This window comes from Xenopus laevis, chromosome 3L (genome assembly GCF_017654675.1).
Source record: "Xenopus laevis strain J_2021 chromosome 3L, Xenopus_laevis_v10.1, whole genome shotgun sequence".
NCBI classification, from domain to species: Eukaryota; Metazoa; Chordata; class Amphibia; order Anura; family Pipidae; genus Xenopus; species Xenopus laevis.
Window position 1 is genome coordinate 54330034 of NC_054375.1, and position 19973 is coordinate 54350006.

The window sequence follows — 19973 nt, forward strand, 5'->3', positions numbered from 1 at the left end:
TAACAAAGGGCTATGATTGGCTATTGGTAGCCCCTATGTGAACTGGCAGCCTACAGAAAGCTGTATTTGGCAGTACAACTGATTTTTATGCAACCAAAAGTTTCCTCCAAGCTTGGAATTCAAAAATAAGCTGCTGCTTTGAATCCACTGGGAGCAACATCCAAGGGGTTGGGGGGCAACATGTCACTCACAAGCTACTGGTTGGGGATCACTGGACTAATACATAGCAAAGCCTGCAGGGACTGAGCACATAGACTGTGAAAACCTACTTCTACATGTGGTAGAATGTAAAGAAGAATAATGTACAATGATGTGCTATACTAGGGCAATGATTCACAACTTTCTGTAGGATGATGTTGGGTGTCTTGTACATAACAAATGAGACACAATACTGTCACTTATAAGCAAAAATGATCAACATCTGAATAAATAATGAGGACACATACCGGGAAAAAACCCAGTGGGCACCAGGCTCTTGTGGGCCCCACTGGCCCAGATCCGTTTCTCAGTGGCGGACGACCCCTCTTTGTCGGGGGTTGCGGCAAACAGACATACCCGGTGCTGAAGAGGCAGGGGGGGCCGGGGCCAGTAGCCCCAGTGGGCCCCGGGCAAGTAGCCCTGGTGGGCCCCAAGCCCCCCAGTCCGACCCTGTCCAGAGTGAGATATACATTATGTCCTCTGAGAAAGACAGATGCCATTTTTTGCTCTGTGAATACAATATTAATGAGGGATTCTAGTTTGAGAGTTAGGAGTGCAACCTAGGAAGAACAAATTTATTATGCTGTGTAAAAAACAGTGGGAAAATACACCACACATCGGCAGGCTTCGCCGTGTAAAACACAGCCTGAAATTTGAATGCGTTTTTTCTTAGGTTGACTTCCGCAAGAAGCAATGTAACATAACGGCGGCAAATCTGTTGTTCACATGGCGTAAAATTTCACATACCTTGCCATTTAATTTACACAGCTTTTTTCTGCGAATTAAATTTTACACATCATAATATGCCCGTAGAGTCATGGAAAGTCAGACAATGTCTTTTTTTATTGCCATTACACTTTTTTGGAAACTATTAAGAACCTGAGAAAAACTCCCAGAACATGAGGGGCACCCAAACATTGTTGCTTTCCTAAACCAAATATAGTGTGGATGCATAGGATGTATAGACAGATACTGCTAGTCAATTCAGCGAACTATCCAGTATCTACCCCAGTCAAACATACTGGGCCAATATATAATCTCTTTTGGTAAGAGCCTAGGGCAACTGAAGTCATAATCACACTCCTGTGTATCAAGTCATTTTACCTATGATTGTCTATAGACTGAAGGACCTATTTATTATGCATCAGTATATATTATGGGGAGGCCCATTTATTAAAGGTTGAATTTTAGTGGTATTAGAGCTTTTTGGAAACACAGTTAAACTCTATTACTCTGAAATCACCATTGCATTGAAAGTTGTCAAAAGATACAAATATAAAAAGCACGAATAAAAAACGTGCAAAAACAAAAAATACAGTTATCTCTAAAACTTCTAAAACCTTGTGTTTAATAACTAGTGAAAAAAACCCTGAAAAGCTGAATGGCTAAAAAATAGTCCAATAGAATCAGTGCAGCTCCCATTGACTTCTATGGGACCACGACTGCTAGTGATTTATATACGATTTGTGAAAATAAAGGAAAGACAAATGTTAGTAAATCTAGCCCTGAATAGTAATGAGAGTTGTGAGCGGATTAGGAGTTGCTCACCTTTGTCGTATGACAGAAAATTGATATTCTGAGACTATTTGCTACTGGTTTTGTTTTTTTGTGGTTTTTGAATTATCTAGCTTTTTTTTCAGCAACTATTTGGCTGCTAGGGTCTTATTTACCTTAGCAACTAGACAGTGGTTTGGATGAGAGACTGGAATGTGAATACATAGAAAGATAAGTAATAAATACTAACTATGATGATAAAATGTAGCCACACAGAGTCAGAATTTTTTTTGTTCATATTAAAAATAGAAAGGTGTAGAAGAGGAAGGAAACGAATAAAAAAATTATAAAAAATAAATAATGAAGACCGATCCTTTCCAGTTTATTGTCACATCTCTCCTACAGGTCATTGTATTTACTGTAAATGTGAGCTATGAGAAAAAAATAGATGGAGGACCTCAGACCCTTGATATGTGTGGTTCCCTTACTCTCTTCCCCACTGATATAATTTGCATTGATAGTTAAAAAATATTGTGCAACATGTCCAAATTGTCCTCTATATTCTCTATACTCTACTCAGTTACTGTGCTACTTCTTGACCCCTTACTGAGGCTAAGGAAATAAGCAGAGTTGGGTTCAGTAATGTAATTAGTGGGACAGACAGAGGTTATAAGCAGTCTGGAATTTCAAGCTAGAGGACCACTTACTTCTGATTCTGTTGCAAGAGAGAGAATGTGTTCCTAAAAAGGGGGTAGGCCAGGTAAAGCGTTTTATAAAAAGATGAAATGAAACAAAGTACAAAGTAGGAAATGCAAGGGGGAAGAAAAAGATTTAAGTAAAAAAAAAAAAAGAATCTGCAGCAGAAAAGAATCAAAAATCAATGCATGACAGAAATATCCTAAATGCTACCATTTCACTATAAATTGATGCACAGTAATGTAACCAATGTCATTTTTTGATGTTGTTCATCAACTACCGCAGCAGGGGTTTCAATGATAGCATCTGCAATGGCGTTACCTGCTGAATATACCATAATAGGATAAAACAAATTCATCATCCTACCGGGTTCCTCCATCAATATCCTTCCTGCCTCACACTGCCTATTTAAAGTAGCACGAACCTCCAAGGAATTCTGTGCAAAATCCAAAGCCTCTCCTATTCCTGACATATCATTCAGGCCTCTGTGTCCAGAGGATTAGTGAAATTGTATTAGTGCGTTAAAAATGGAGAAAGAAGAAATCCAGCAGCAGCAGCAGTAGCAGCAGCTCTATGCATCTGAAATGAGCGACCTAGGTATTAAACTGTTGATGTGACTACCAGTGAAAGATATGCAATACACAGAAGGTAATCCTATGGAGTCTTGCTGATATTTTCTACTATAACCAAAAATGACTTCTGTGATTTTCATATGCCAGACAGGATTCGTGAAGATGGACACTGGCAATTTTAACATTCAGAAGGCAACACGTATTTACAAACATAAGCATTTTTTACATAGGTCTCCCATATATGACAGGTACATATATAGGTATGGGATCAATTAAAGGAACAGTTCAGTGTGAAACTAAAAACGGTGTAAATAGATAGGCTGTGCAAAATAAAAAAAATTCTATTATAGTTAGTTAGCCAAAAATGTAATGTATAAAGGCTGGAGTGAACAGATGTCTAATAAAACAGCCAGAATCCAACTTCCTGCTTTTCAGCTCTATAACTCTGAGCTAGTCAGCGACTTGAAGGGGGGTCACATGGTACATATCTGTTCAGTGAGTTTGCAATTGATCCTCAGCATTCTGCTCAGATTCAAAAGCAACAGATATGACCCATGTGGCCCCCCCTCAAGTCTCTGATTGGTTACTGCCTGGTAACCAGGGTAACCAGTCAGTGTAAACCAAGAGAGCTGAAAAGCAGGAAGTAGTGTTCTGACTGACTTGTTATACATATAATCACTCCAGCCTTTATACATTACATTTTTGGCTAACAAACTATATTAGAAACATTTTTTATTTTGCACAGCCTATTTACCCAGTTTTTATTTTTACACTGAACAATTCCTTTAAGGCGAGTGAGTTTGCAATTGATCCTCAGCATTCTGCTCAGATTCAAAAGCAACAGATATGACCCATGTCATATCTGTTGCTTTTGAATCATAGACTCCACTTGTCATAGACTCCACTTTATCAAAATAATGCAACTTTTTAAAAAAAAAAAAAAAAAAATATTGTAATAATGAAACAGTACCTTGTACTTGATCCAAACTAAGAAATAATGGATCCTTATTGAAAACAAAACCAGCCCATTGGGTTTATTTAATGTTTACATTATTTTCTATTAGTCTTAAAAATCTGTTATCCAGAAAACCCCAGGTCCTGAGCATTCTGAATAACCAGTTGCATGCCTGTATACATTCAATTACAATTAAATGAAGTGTTACAACTGGTTTTGATTTGCCTTTACAGTCTTTTTGTCCTAGTAATGAGCAAGTTCCTTAAATTTTTGACTGGAGTCTATGGACATTTTTTCACTGCAACTTTTTTTTCACCCCATCAATTGGGACCTGGGATATGTTTGTACAAATGGGTCATTGGCTCAATCAGATTTTACTGGTTTATGTTGCTAAATAATCTGGATTATTTTTCTATATTGAATATCTTGGGGTTTATATGCCTGGGCTAACAGATATACAGGAATGGGATCTGTTATCCAGAATGCCCAGGGCCTGGGGATTTCCAGATAGGGATCTTTCCATAATTTGGACCTCCATACCTTAAATCTACTAAAAATAATTTAAACATTAAATAAACCCAATAGGATTGTTCTACTCCCAGTAAGGATTAATTTTATTTCAGTTGGGATAAAGTACAAGGTACGGTTTTATTAATACAGAGAAAAAGGAAATGATTTTTAAATATTTGAACTATTTGATTAAAATGGAGTCTAAGGGAGTTTCTGAAATTCTGAGCTTTCTGTTTAACGGGTTTCCGGATATCCGATCCCATACCTCTATATGGTTAGCTTTAATTTATATATTGGTGGAGCAGTGTTTCCTTTCTTTTTGCTGGACCTGCTCACAAGACATAACAGTGACTGGATCTAATAATCATAAAGAGCAGCACAATGTGTTTAGGGTCTGTGAATCCTCATGTATTGCAAATATATGTGTTTAACAGACATACATTTGAGTGGGTATTACACAGGGACCCTAAGTTGTAAAACGTCATCATTGTTGATTGCCATCTTTATAGTGTCGCAATTTTTTATGGGAACAGCTAAAGGGTTTAGGGTTAAAGGTTAAAGGGTTTTTACATAATTTCCCCCCATAAAAATCAGAATCTTGATTTTATAATATTTTACATATACAGTTTTTGCTTTTAGTGGGGTGACAGCTTTTGATTTATGCCTGGGTAGGAAAGTATAATTTTAATTACTGTTTATCACTAGTCTTTTTTTGGGTTTCTGTGCAAAAGCTAGCAAATTGATTACAGTTATCACTGAAGGAATTGCAGGCCTTGCAAACAGTTTTCAGCTTTAATAGCTGCTACAGAAAGTCCTATAAATAGCAGCATTTCTCATTAACTATAAAAAAACATTGAAAAACATGACAAGTTGATCACATGTAAACTGATGGAAATAACAAAGTCATTAACTGACATTTCTTCTTAGACATGGATTAACTAAAAGGATGACACGGATTAACCAATAGAATCACCTTATGTATAATAGTACTTTACCGTATCATCACATGCAATGATTCAATGATTTCACCCCTTTTTAATAATCCTATTTAACACAGGTTTACATTGTGAAATTGGATTTTCTGTTAGATGAGATGTTCTTGTTTTTTCTTCAGTTACTCAAAAATTAAAAATGACTTTGAATTAATGTTTATCATTTTTATTAGGCTATAACCCTTTGAATGACAGGTATGGCGGCCAAAACCAGTTTCACATGTTGCCTAGTTAATCCCAAAGGAACTTGGAAATGTTGAATCTATGGAATGTGTGCACTGATACACTTCCAATACGCAGAGGTTAAACTGGCTGAAAAAATATGGAGGTACAGTTTAGTGCACACCTTCATTATTGGTATTATGCATGAAGTACACGAAAGTATATACTGTATGTATATATATATATATAAATATATATATAAATATAGAGATATATATATATATATATATATATATATTTTTTTAATATAGATATATATATATATAGGTAAGGGATTCGTTATCTGGAAACTCATTATCCAGAAAGCTCCAAAATATGGGAAGGCCATCTCCCGTAAACTCCATTTTAATCGAATAATTAAAATTTTTAAAAATGATTTCCTTTTTTTCTGTAGTATTAAAACAGTACCTTTTATTTGATGCCAACTAAGATATAATTAATCTTTACTGGGGGCAGAACAATCCTATTGGGTTTAATTCATGTTCAAATTATTTTTTAGTAACGTAAAATATGGAGATACAAATTCCATCTGGAAAACCCCAAGTCCTGAGCATTTTGGATAACAGGTCCCATACCTATATATATGCACAGAATTACCTACACAGGAGAACTATATAAGTAAAGATACATGTACAGGTATGGGACCTGTTATCCAGAATGTTTTCCGGATATTGGATCTTCCTGTAATTTGGATCTTCATACCTTAAGTCTACTAGAAAATAATTTAAATATGAAATAAACCCATTAGGCTGTTTTTGCCTCCAATAAGTATTGATTACATCTTAGTTTGGATATAGAACAATGCATTGTTTTATTATCATTATTATTATTATAGGATCCGTTATTCAGAAACCCTTTTTTCAGAATGCTCCAAATTATGAAACAGTCGTTTCCTATAGACACCATTATAATCAAAGAATTAAATTTTTTTTAATTATTTCCTTTTTCTCTTAGTAATTAAACAGTACCTTGTACTTTATCTCAACTAAGATATAATTAATTAGATGCAAAACAATCCTACCGGGTTTAATTATTATTTACATGATTTTCTAGTAGACTTAAGTTATGGAGATCCAAATTAAGAAATGATTCCTTATCCGAAAAACCCCAGGTCCCGAGCATTCTGGATAACAGGTCCCATATCTGTATTATTATTTTTATTATTATTATAGAGAAAAAGGAAACCATTTTTAAAAATGTGGATTATTTGGATAAAATGGAATCTATGGGAGACGGCCTTTCTGTAATTCGGAGGTTTCTGGATAATGAGTTTCCAGACAATGGATCCTATACAATAGACAGTACATACAGTATCTGCTGAATTATGTTAAGGATGCTTTAATGCAGACTGTAGTAACATGTATTATCATTTTCATAAATATCTGCAGTGTGTTGTGTACTGGACAGAGAGACCTGCATATAACAGGTTTATGTGAGAAGCAATACATGATAAAAGAAACTCTACAAATAACGTACATTTGTTTAATCTGGTATATAACTGATCAATTAAATAAATATGCATGCAGCTTTCTTTGCCCGATGCACCTCTTGCCATACTGATTTCTTCACAGGTGATTTGAGGGAACTAATTTGCACCTGAAATCTCCACGGCTCTGAATTGAAGTGCTAATTGCAAATACTCCTGAGGCAATTCATCAATCTTTAATTTAGAATAAATGCAAGGGTGGGCGAGTGTTGGGTAGACAGTCTGACCTCACTATGCCAGGGAATTCTGGAATTCTTCTCTCTGACATTCATTGCTTGGTCTGAAGAACATACAGAGCATTGTTTCACTTGTCTATTATTGCCTTTACGGCTGCAGAAAGCCGTTTGCTTTGCTGTCTATAACTTGGTAGATAAAAGGCTACTCACCACATCACACAGGGAGGGAGACTGAAAGGTCACTTAACAAAGCACTAGCAACACATCATACAGATGGAACTATTCAGCAAATAAAAGCATTTCATGTACACTATTGTATCATCAAAATATTATCTTTGCATTTGTGTAAAAACAATGTATAATGTTTTGTAAATTAGAACAGTTTATAAAATGTCATTGATTTAAATATGGATTCGTGGATTCAACTGAATACCAAATACTCCATATAAGATTCTTCCTGAATGTCCTTTTGTGCAATCTCCAATTGTCCACAGCTTTCAATTGCCCTGTAACACTGGTCAGAACCCCTTTAATGTTGTACCTAACCCCAAGGATACTAGGATGCATCTCCTTGGATTCTCACAATGACATCATTGCACCTTGTGAGACAAGGAAGCTTGGAACTGGCATGCCAGAGATATAATGACTGCCCAGACAAGCAGAAACTGCAGGTTGGGGGCAACAATAACATCACAGGGGAAGGGATGAAAAAGGAAAATATAGATACATTATCTTTGAAATGTCTAGTGAAAAAGTAAGAAATTAAGTTTTTTTGTGTAACTTAAATTTTATTACAGAGAATAAACATAATAAACATAACAGATATCAGGTAGATGTACATTAAATGGTTCACTTTGTGAGGGGTTGCAAGAGCCCATAGACAAAGTATAGAGGGTACCAATTTCAACAGGGTAGCCAATCATGAGCTAGGATAGGTCATGCAGAAGAGGAAGGGAGCATAATTGAATTGGATTCAGAAGTCCTCTCCCGTAGGAGGGTAGCTTTGTAAAATTCCAGGTGTTTAAATCATCGCAACCTGTTGAGTTCCCATGTGGCCCATATCTTTAGAAATTCTCCCAAATTTTTAGAAGTTGCTGTTGGTTTTTTAATGCTCTTGATTCTCATAGCCTCATTTCTCATTTCACCAGTGCAGAGGGTAGTTGATATCCATCTAGCAGTTTTAGAGGTTAGGTCTTTGAAATAAAATCATTTTTGTCCCTTAAAGTGGACCTGTCACCCAGACACAAAAAGCTGTATAATAAAAGTCCTTTTCAAATTAAACATGAAATCCAATTTCTATTTTTTATTAAAACATTCATAGCTGTATTAAGCTCATTTGAAAATCTTAGCTGTCAATCAAATTTTGTCTGCCCCTCCTCTATTCCCTGGGCATAGAGGTGGGGCAGACAATCACTTTCACTTTCCATTCAGCACTTCCTAGATGTCATTGCTGTCCCCACATTCCCCCGTTCTCTTCACAGTTTAATTGTGAAACCAGGGCATGGGGATGGACATCAGGTTCCCCATTCTGGTGCACAAACAAGATTTTGAGATGATGCAGTGTCCACAAAATGGCTGCTGCCTGCTTGCTATAATTTTAAATTCCCAGACTAAAGGAAACAAGATTCAAATAATTTATATGGTGTAATTAAAGTTCATTTTGCTTGACTAATGTGATAAAAAAGGATTTTGAATAATCTTTTTGGGTGATGGGTCCCCTTTTAAGAAATTGTGGCACTATAATGCTTATTTTGCAAGTGTTAAACATGGCCCAAAGATTTTAACACACTCCTTGGTGTGGCTGCAGGCAACAAATGTAGAGAAGGACAGACCAGATTTTACAGATTTGGGGCCTCCTTAGAGCAATGATCTCTCATTACATTCTGTCACCTCAATGGCATTATCGTTATTCTGTTAGAGTTGCATGGAGACTGTGATTTATCACATTTAGCTATATACATTGCTATATTTAAGCAATCAACCATTATTTGACTATCTTTCTAATTTCAAAGGAATCTGAATAATAGAAATTTCGAGGAGGATGTTTTTGGATTCAAGATCTACTAGCAGATCAAAATCTACCTTTTGAGCTCAAACGGATGTAGAACTAACCTTTGTCTGGATAAACAATAGTTAAAAGTAGGGAGTACAAAGGAAATTGGATGAAAGTATAACTGGTAGTCTACCTCTCATACCTCCTTCACTATGTGAATGTTCATTTCTTATTTCAAATTAACAGTAATAGTTTCATAAAAATATAAGAACAAAAATAAGATAAAGATAAATAAAAATAAGAAAATGTTTTTTTGGGAAAACTATTTTAGGACCTTTATTATCTTAGTCCTTTTGAAAAGGACATTGTAAAGGTGTGCAGGCATTTTTACAGATACCAGCTAAATGTCACAGGCAATGCCAAAAAAGAGGAGCTGTATTAATAAAATATTCCCTCTGCAAATGCCCAGTCAGCTGTTCTTTGTGAACAACAATGTATGGTTCAGGGTTGTGTTGCATAGGAGACATTTAGGGAGAGAGCATAACAGTTAATGACAAGCTAGCTGAAGGACAGTATATTTGGGTAATCTCGCTGAAACAGGAGAGAGCAGAAGAGCTCTTAGCATGACAGAGCTTTGTGATGTTTTAATCTACACTGAATAGATGTAAAATATTTCTCTTGGCAAAAGTAATCACGGAATAGCACAGTGAGCGAGAATAGCTGTGATGGTAAGGTTTTGGGTAGATGGATAAGGCCTGCACTCTTAGAGCAGGATAATCTGCTGTGATTGATGAGTTCAGCAAGTCACATGGCAGAAACATCCGTCAGGCAATGGGTCATTTGACCAGAAAATCATATATTCAGGCACATGACATCACTGCGCAGTGCAGATCCTAGCAGCGTTCAGATAAAAATAAGCCAGAGAACTTGAGTCTGACTTTCTAAAGGGCCTATCTGTTAACTGCCCGCAAAATATGGGAAAGCTTAGGTGGTGTTATTTTACAGCGTTCCTGATTGCTGCACCATGTATCATGCTGAGTTATGTCATTTCATAAACTGCAGTGATTGATAACTCATTATAACAGAAAAACTATTTGCTTAACCCGTGGGTCACAGTCATTTCCAAAAAAGAGAAAAGGTCTCCAGGTATTGATTGCTGCTCTGTCTGAGCTTGTGATTATTCACTCTGCCCTGTGCTGAGGTATCAAGGGGATTGATCAAACTTTGATAACTATGAATCATACAGAATTAGTAAATTTGAGCACGCTGTCTGCATGGCATGATGGTATAAGACTTTGACTTCCCTAATAAACAAGTGTACAAGTGTAATGTTTACCAATTGAGTTGGTAAACATTACCAACGGGGGCTACATCAATTCTTATAAAGAATATAATTCATTTCTAAAACATGCTGAATAGTTATTTGGGTTGATTAAAGCATTTTATGGGACATTATTAAATGGTATTTAAAATACAGATTAGAAATATTAACTGAATTTCTCTCTTTTCACAAAGTTCATTAACCTGACAGTTTCCCGGAGGGCTCCCTAGAGCAATTTGTGTTGGTTGTGGTCGTACAAAGGTGGATGAAGTTGTTGCACACATTGACCCCATTCATTAAAGGCACAGGTATGGGATCTGTTCTCCAGAATGCCATTATCCAGAAAGCTCTGTTATAACTCCAGTATAACTCCATTATAATCAAATATCTAATTTTTTTTAAATTAATTTCCTTTTCCTTTCATGGCTGAAATACACACGTAGAAAGAAACACTCTAGGTAAAGAAATATGTGACTGAAATTGTACTTTGCACACTGCCCTTTCATTGGTATATAGGGATGTCGCGGACTGTTCGCCGGCGAACATCGACTGTTCGCGCTCGCCGAATGTTCGCGAACGTCGCACGACGTTCGCCATTTTGGGTTCGCCTTAGCTGGCGCTTATTTTTGCCCTCTCACCCCAGACCAGCAGATACATGGCAGCCAATCAGGAAGCTCTCCCTCCTGGACCACCCCCACACCCCCTGGACCACTCCCCTTCCATATATAAACTGAAGCCCTGCAGCGTTTTTTTATTCTGCCTGTGTGTGCTTGGAAGAGCTAGTGTAGGGAGAGAGCTGTTTAGTGATTTGAGGGACAGTTGATAGTAACTTTGCTGGCTAGTAATCTACTTGATACTGCTCTGTATTGTAGGGACAGAACTCTGCAGGGATTTGAGGGACAGTGAGTTTAGGTTAGTTAGATTTGCTGACTAGTAATCTACCTTCTACTGCAGTGCTCTGTATGTAGCTGCTGTGGGCACTGCTTCTGATCTCATCTGCTGACTGCTGTAATAACCCAATAGTCCTTGTAAGGACTGCTTTTATTTTCTTTTTTGTTGTTTTACTTTGCTACTATAAGAGCCAAGTGCTATTAGTCTAGCTGTGTTGGGGAGTGGGACTGGTGTGCTGCTCCTCCTAGTAGTTCACCACTACCAGCACCAACCAGAGTCAAAATTGTTACAAAGTATCTTATTTGCACCTGTTAGCTGTTCTGAGCTCTCTGCCAAAAGCTAATTAAGTTAGAAACTGTTTTTTTTCTGGCTGTTCAGTTCAGAGAAAAGAGGGACTGGTGTGCTGCTCCTCCTAGTAGTTCACCACTACCAGCACCAACCAGAGTCAAAATTGTTACAAAGTATCTTATTTGCACCTGTTAGCTGTTCTGAGCTCTCTGCCAAAAAGCCAATTAAGTTAGAAACTGTTTTTTTTCTGGCTGTTCAGTGCAGAGAAAAGAGGGACTTTCCAGTACAAAAGAGGGACAGGGGGTTGAGTGGTCAAAAGAGGGACAGTTGGGAGGTATGCAAGTGCCACCTAGCTGTGTGAGCTTTTTCACATTCTGTCTAAATAACAATAATAATTCCGTGTCCGTAAACATCACCTGAGTGATGTTTTTACAGCAGCAATAATATATTCCGTATCCACTACTGTATATGTTGCCCTTGCAGGCATTGTTTGCCCAGTCTTTAACCAAGTGCCACCTAGCTGTGTGAGCTTTTTCACATTCCGTGTCCAGAAACATCACCTGAGTGACGTAGTGTGATTTCTGCCCTTTACAGCACAAAACGCAGCGCTGTGTCAACAATGTATTTTTCAGATACATTTTTGCCCTTGATCCCCCTCTGGCATGCCACTGTCCAGGTCGTTGCACCCTTTAAACAACTTTAAAATAATTTTTCTGGCCAGAAATGTCTTTTTTAGCTTTTAAAATTCGCCTTCCCATTGAAGTCTATGGGGTTCGCGATGTTCGCGAACCGTTCGCATTTTTGACGCAAGTTCGCGAATGTGTTCGCGAACTTTTTTTCCGACGTTCGCTACATCCCTATTGGTATATAAATCCTACCTCATATGGGCCTCCAGTCATTTTGATTAGACCGATAACATATCATTTTGAATGGGAAACAGGATACAACAGGATTTGATGACTGTAGCTATTCTGTATTACTCTTCACGTTGAAATATTTGCATTTGTCATAATCATACTGAATAGTGTATGTACTCACTGCAGGATCTAGTCTCATATGGCACTAAATAATATGGTTCCCTGGAGGTTTCCAAGTTTAGCCACATACCAGAGAGTGAAATGTTTTAGTGAAAAACAAACTCTGTAGTGATAATCAAAGGGGGTGTAAACAGTAACACTGTTGCTCAACCAGTATTCTCATCCATATTATCAAGGGTTAAAGGGTATGGTCAGAACTGTAGTCCAGAAAAATCATTTTAAATTCTTAAAGCAATATTGCTTTCCCAAGCCTCTGGTGAGATTCCGGCCTGCTTAGGGGATACTCTTTTTGTTTGTTTGTGCAACTAGTGATGAAAGCATTATGCATCAAACATATAACAGTTAATTTATGATGTCCCAACGCAATCCCCTTACATAATGTAACATCAAGATTTCTCTTGCCTCTGTGATTAGGCTGAGGCCATCTGATTTGGGGGAGTGGGAATCAGAGTGGAAAAGTCTGACTGAGGGTTTTTCATCTTTTTTAACTAATCTTCTTAGCCACCCTTCATCCCAAGGGTCAATCCACCACTTTTCTGAAGTACACTTATGCAGGAACACCTGTAAATTTATGGGATCTATAATCTGGATCCACAGACAGAAGTTCATGGTTACGCAAGACAGGTCCACATTAAAGAAAGGCCCCGTATTGCAAACACCCCAGGTCCAAAGCATAATAAAAGATTCCGGATATGATTTTTAGATACACAATAAGCAATGTGGTAGGAGCTTTTAACCATTCAGACATAGTGTAGCTATGGAGCTGATATTTACTACTTTCCAAATAAAAAAATACTATCATTACTATTCTACAATGTCACTGCATGTAAAAAGCACTGCCTCTCACAGTATGTAATATTAATATTATTCAGCGTAGCAGTACCCACTTACTCTTACTGTACATAATGTGCTTGGGGTGTCAGTACACACAGCCTTTAGGTCAACCTATAATTAGGCCACTTTAGCCTCCCAAACCAAAATATAACTCTATGCCTTATAGGGGAGGGGTCACCTTTAAGTTAATTTTTAGTATGTTGTAGAATGGCCAATTCTAAACAAGTTTTAAATTGTTTTTTATAATTTATTTGTTATAGTTTTTTTTATTATTTGCCTTCTTCTTTTCAGCTGTCAAATGGGGTCACTGGCCCCATCTAAAAAACAAATGCTCTGTAAGGTAACACGTTTTTTGCTACTTTTCAATACTCATCTTTCAGTTCAGTCCCTCTCTTATTCATATATCAGTCTCTGATTCAAATCAGTGCATGATTACTAGGGTAATTTAGAGAATTTTGGAGAGCTGCTGAATAAAAAGTTAAATGAAAACCATTTGCAAATTGTAAGAATATCCCTCTCTAGATCATACGTAACTCAAAGGTGAACAGTGTAGAAGACAGCACCATCAAGAAATGTAAATTTAAAAATGTTGATGAGCGAATCTGTCCAGTTTCGCCTTGCCAAGAAGCTGCTTAGAGAAGCTCCTTCCCACACAGCTGTTTTTCATAGGAAAAAAAGGCTCTCGTGGTGCCAATTTCTTCCAAATATGGTGCCCAGACAGCACCTTATATAGACATAGGGCAGGCGGGGAAGGATGTTGTTGAATTGTAAAAAAAAGTTGCTACATTGTTATGCTAAAATTGTGGCTTTTGCCCATAATTGCACATTACCCATTGCATTTGCACTTACAAATGAGCTGTTATATTGTGGTCATTAAAGGTAAATAAGCTGTGCATAGAATATTTAGCAAATATACAAAAAATTCAGCCATGGCCATTGTGCTTCAGGAATCCAGTACTAACCTGTCTCAAGTGCAGTACTGTATTATGTACTGTACAATACATTATGGGCATTGGTTGGATCCGTGTTCCCAATGACGTGTTAGTTTCCTCATGAAACCATTGGTGATGGAACCACAATAAGGTGCAATAACTCAAGACACATCTGCACTTTTTATAAAGCAAATGGATGGTTTTATATGGCAGATGGTTTTCACTGTAATGTACCTTAAATATACCTTGAGATTTATGTGAAATGACATATTCTCTCCTGCACGACATAAATTTCTCTAGTTCAGACACAGTCAGTTATTGATCCTCAGGAGTGGAACACTAGGTCTTGAAATACGACCAACCAGGAGATGACTTAGCGCCAATGCCTGGTCCCACATTTACACAAATATTTTGCTTATCAGTGAAATGTATCTGTACATAATAATGAGAGCTAAGGCAGAGAAGCTTGTTCTGTATTCCCATGCTCTTCGAGTGCGACCATGTTACCAGGTAAATAATGCAAAAGCAAAATGTGAACTTCAGGCCACAGTGGGGAGATTCACTTCACAGCAGAAGCAGAAAGTATTTCTTTTCAGAGCATCTTTCTTATCTGCCATGTTCTGCACTAGTTCTTCCTTTTTATGTCTTTCTCCTTTTTCTCCAGACAAGTCAGCCAGCCTGTCGCATTGATTCTATTACACATTTACAATATCCTGTTTATTGCCTGGTAGCTTATTTTTCTTTTTTGCCCTTTAAAATATGGTGGTTAAATGTACTTTTCTTCCACAATACTCCACAAGTCTTTTCTACTTTACGTAGCAATAATTACCTGCTTTTATATTCTCCTCTGCTTTAGATGGTGATTTCCTATCTCTAGAATAAGCAAGTTCCTTTAGATCAGGGAGAAATGGTTTGCTTCTTCTTTCAATATGTGCATGCTTTAGAGCTGTGCACAAATGCTAAAGAAAAATTGCATAAATGCCAAAACTTCAGCAAATGGCTTCATAAATGTTGACATTTCACTAGCAGAATACAGATTTGCACCGATTTTAAAGCAGATTGTGTGCCCTGTGACTTTAACATTTAATCTGCCTGCGAATGAATGCAAATGAAGCACTAAAGGTTGATAAAGAAAGCTGGCAAGTCTTAAAATAATAATAATTTCTTGTGTCATTCACTGCATAAGTCCTCACCACAATAAAACAATTGAAAATGTATTCAACTCTTCAAGACCAGTCCTGTCGTATGTCTTGTATCATTATAAGCATCAATAATATTATATCCATATCTTAACGAATATATTTTAATGGTTGAATACCGAGTATGGCTGGATATAAAAGAACTGTTAGGAATACCTAGGAAGAACTTTGGCTAGGCTTCCTCGTTATTTTAAGTAATCCATTCACTGGAAAATGTCAACATAATTCATCTTTTTCTTTTGCCATCTGCACATTATCCATTTATAATAAAACATTCCACTTCCTGTTCCATCAAGTATAGATCTTATGGTTAAAGCACTGCACCATCTCTACTCCAATTACCTTTTCTGGGCTTACCACTATAAAACCAGATCACATCTAACATTTTGTATTTTATTCCTTGCTTCTCTCACATAATTGCATAACGAGTTTGTTCTATCAGTCCAAGTCCTCAGCAAAAGCAGACTCTCCTATGCTGTAGAAGTTACATTTACCTATGGACTGTTTATGTCAAATCCCTATGGTGGGGTGGAAGGGTAGTATATATTTCTACTGCTTTCAGCCACAAAGTATCCTTAATCTAGTTCCATGCTGTTTGATTATTTTCTTAGAGCTCCATGCTTCTTATGGATGATTAACACTTCTTGTGGCCAACAGCAGCCCTTACACAAATGTTCACAACAGAAACTGATCTTTTAAAGTCTTAACCTTGCCAGTATTAGCATCAATGTCAACTAAACCCATGTCATTATAGTGAGAATGATTCAGTCTTGGATAGGGTTAGCTGACATCTCTAACCATCGAGTCAAGTACAGTTTTATGATTTTAACTGTCTGTACCTTATAGCACTTTATAGTAGATTTACCTCCCTATTTTGTTCAGACAGAGGTATTTTTAAAAGTTCTTGCAACTGGCTATTAACTTTCTCTGTCCCTCTTTTCACTATTCATACTCCATTGCCAATGTACTTCTTTTCTTAGATTTGGTACCTTACTTATTCTACCCCCATTAAATGTTATTATTTAAACTTTAAAAATGATATACTAAACCCTAAATTCTCTATGGCTAAATCGGTTAATACAGATTTCACATCCTCATATTCCTCAAAGAGTTGCTACCTAAAAAAATCTTTGTAAAAAATGGAGATTATTACATCTATTAATTTCGCCATTGAGATTTCAATGGATTTCAGTGAAAATACATATAAGATTTTAGAACTATAGAATTAGTCATCGGTTTAAGTACTTTCCTTTAGAGATTTAACTGATGCATACAAATGCACTGGCGTTAAAAACATTGTTATTTAGTATAGTTACCCAGCCTCACTGGCCAGTGAAGAAAACCCAAACACAAACATGTCAGAAAATGAACAGGCAAATAATATTTGTAATTACAACTACTAGTGATGGGTGAATTTATTCACCAAGCGCGAATTCGTGGTGAATTTCCGCATTTCGCTGGTGGTGAATAAATTAGAGAAATTGCAGCAAAAATGTGCCCATTTCGTCCCCATCAACAATTAAACGGACGTCCATTGACTTTAATTCATGTCAAATGTCAAAATTCATATTTTGCAAATTTCGTAGGAAGCATTAAAAGTAATTGACTAATTGTAGTCAGACTGACTGGTCTATCAAAAGCTGACCATACACTGGAAGATTCACTAGTTTGGTGGGGTCCCTAAATAACCAGATCTTTATCCTATTTTGCAACCCAAGTGGTGGGCCATATCAGGTAGAAGCAATGCATGCTGGACATGAGCAGATGTAAATAGTATTTATCACACCCAGAGCCTTCCCAATGTGTATGTATACAATTTCAAGCAAGTCAGCCATAAGTCTGGTCCATATAGAGACTTTTTATAAATAATGTCAGCAATACCTGCCTGTATATGGCCAGCTGAAGCTGAATAAAAGTCTGAAATGAGAATGATGTCTATTTGTTATTGACAACTGGGGGTTATCATATCATGTCATATCATGTCTAATTTCAGTATCTTTTTTCACCACATCACTTACAAACCAGAACACGTATGAACAAAATTTATTGCACCTGATCCACAGAAACCCCACAATCAGGTTTTTGGTACCCCTGCAGGAACATAGATGTACAGTGATATATTAAGCAGGCGCTGCATTGATTTTATTATACACACGTGTTTTAGAAAGGATAACACATATCCAGGCTTGTTAGATGCAGACCGGGCTTGATAAACACTGAAACTCTGGGAAAAAAAATCATATTGTATTTAATAAAACCAAATTATTTTTCTCATTGTTTCCCATGAAGTGCTTTATCCTTCTTTTGAAAATAAATTGAAATAGTATTAATATTTCACAGCTGGCTGTGAATTTATGGCTGTATAATTTGAAAGGAATGTATCACTGGAGAGTAGATAATATTGCTCTGAATCATATTCACAAGCTAAGTCTTAAATAACAACATATTCTGCATTTCACCATGGTGCTGTTACTCACAGGTGTCTTGCGATAGCCTTTCTGCTGCTTGAAAATACTCATCAATGAAATGGGGCTCTAAGAAAAGAGCTTTCCAACTTTAGAGAAATGGGTTTCTGGATAATAGATCCCATACCTTATTTGATAGAGTGGTTGTAAGAGTTCTAAGACGAATCTTTGCCTGTGGACACGTGCAAGTCTGCACATCGGTTCTGGGTACAGGCAATGAAACAGGTTAATGCCAGCATTGGGGTGATTCTTGGCCTGAGCTTTTCTGCAGACAAAGATCCGCCTAAGAGCCAAAAGTAATGAATGATTAAGTGTTAATCAGCAGAACTGCAGAATGGGAGAAAAAACAAGGTGACATGACGCTTCCCCAGATGCAAAGAGTGTCATATCCATTAAAAGATTGTGTGTGAGTGTAATTAGTCCTACTGAAAACACTGAGATAAGCTTAAAAATGTCTTTACTAATCCAAGTATCATGCATTACGCGTGAGTGTGCAAGTCTATGGCTATGTGTTGTTAAACAAGCAAGCTCCCTTATTTCAATCAGATATTTTCTGACAGCGATACACAATCAGTTCATGTAAAATGCCTTCACATCAATTTACTTTAAAACTTTAGTGATAAATAATCTTAAATGGTTGGCCCTGCTTTATGAGAATTGGAGAATATAAAATCCCCGCAGTAGAAGAAAAAAAAAGGGAGATTGCATTGTGTGGAGAAGGATAAGGAGAGAACAATTAATCTGCAGCTGAAATCCCAACCTGAACAGTATGTCCCAGTGAAAGAGCATCAGATATTATATTCGCTGTGATATTTAATAAATTATAGGCTGTCAGATCAATTCACATTCCAAAGACAAACTATCAGAACTCCAAAGAGCAAAACACGGCATTCACACGCCAGCTTCCTGCTTATAAGAAAATCTCTGCACGGTGGGCTTACATAAAGAATCAGTGTGGGTAACTGACCACTCACAGCTTGCTGCTAACTCACTGATGTGGTTTAAAGGCACTGACAGTGGCAATGTGTAGGAATGCTTGCTTCCAAAACACAAAGGGACTGCATAGAAAAATTCAGCATATTGCTCTAACAATTTGGTTCCCATTAGATTTAATGGAAACAATATGCTATATTACTTTTGTAATATTGAACCTTTTGTGTTTTTTATGCAAATCACTTATAAAGGGATAACATAAGCTTCATTACAATGTAGGAAAACATGAAATGTTTAAAATATCTAGAGAACAAGAGTGAGTTCCGACTCAAAAAGCTTTGCAGCCATCAAGTCATCAATGTGGCAGCTGCTGGGAAAGCAGCGGATTTCAGGGGTCATTAATCACGGAACAGGGTGAAAAGTGCAACAAAAAGGTACAAGCTACCATGTTTTCCACACTTTGCACCATGTCTGTGGGTATGTTTCTACAATGGAGAGAGCAAATCTGCACTAAGATTTATTCAAGTGAGGTGGGGGATACATGGCTGCATGTAGGATTCCCCCTTCCCATCCCCTAACTTGAGTTCCAGTGGATGTAGACTGCAAAGGAAAATGTACTTAACTCCTAGGGTAGATGGTGTACAGTATTTCGCTGCCTAAACTCAAGATTTTCCATTTCGCACTAAAATCTGCCACATCTGCCTGCACCCAATTAGAGGCAAAGTTTCCATGTGTAGGCATATCCGGCAGAAGGGCAGCAGCGGAGAAGCAGATTCTCG